Here is an 808-nt window from a genome sequence, read left to right as displayed (position 1 = left end):
AATTTTCGAATTTCTCGAACAACAGCATATAAAATTGTAGATATGTTTGAAAATTCAGCATTCTATTGTAGTGATCAAAGTCACGGAGGTATTAAACCTACGTCTGCTGAAGTACACATTTTGTCATTTTTGTGGTAAGTTTGATGCATTATTTTGTATATATAGTTATTCAATTGCCACTCATATAACAAATATTAAAATCGATTTGAAAATATGTGTAGATTTGCTGGAAATAAAGTGTGCCTGAGAGATGTTGCACAGAGATTTGGAGTGTGTCCTGCTACAACTTACCGACAAAATAATAGAGTTACAGATTTCTTATGTGATATAGCTAGCAACGTTATCAAATTTTCGGATAAAGAAACTACTACAAACGAATTCTTTGAAGTACTTAACATCAGATTTTATTGCATTAATGGATTATCGTAAATACATTTAAGAGAATTTATATAGTGAGTTATTTATATATTATCTATATATATATAATGAATAAATCTAGATTGCTGGTTTTCCTAAAGTGCTTGGCTGCATTGATGGCACATTTATTAAAGTGCGGACACCAGCACACAAAATTAAATCGACGTACGTGAATAGGCATGACATCCCTTCAATGACGTTACAGGGTATATGCGATGCCCGTAAGAGATTTGTCGATGTATTTTCAGGAATTCCGTCAAAGATTCACGACGCACGTGTTCTGAAATTGTCAGATGTATATGAGGCGTTACCAGGAATATGTGAAGGCAATAAGTATCATATACTAGGAGATGCAGCCTATCCTACACGAGAATGGCTAATTGTTCCATAT

The 808-nt window shown here is 33.4% G+C and overlaps 1 long non-coding RNA gene across 1 annotated transcript; it reads left to right on the top strand.

The window, feature by feature from the left end:
* Positions 1 to 292: 292 nt before the first annotated feature.
* LOC108721139 (uncharacterized) lies at positions 293 to 745 on the top strand. Its single transcript, XR_001936556.1, has 3 exons — positions 293 to 387; positions 500 to 582; positions 666 to 745. It is a non-coding gene; the product is annotated as an uncharacterized lncRNA (long non-coding RNA).
* The last annotated feature ends 63 nt before the right edge of the window (positions 746 to 808 follow it).

The sequence above is a fragment of the Mycetomoellerius zeteki genome, unplaced genomic scaffold (assembly GCF_001594055.1).
Source record: "Mycetomoellerius zeteki isolate Tzet28-1 unplaced genomic scaffold, Tzet1.0 C4330306, whole genome shotgun sequence".
In the NCBI taxonomy this organism is placed as follows: Eukaryota; Metazoa; Arthropoda; class Insecta; order Hymenoptera; family Formicidae; genus Mycetomoellerius; species Mycetomoellerius zeteki.
The sequence above is the reverse complement of the archived record's forward strand: the minus strand, read 5'-3'. Positions and strand labels throughout refer to the sequence as shown.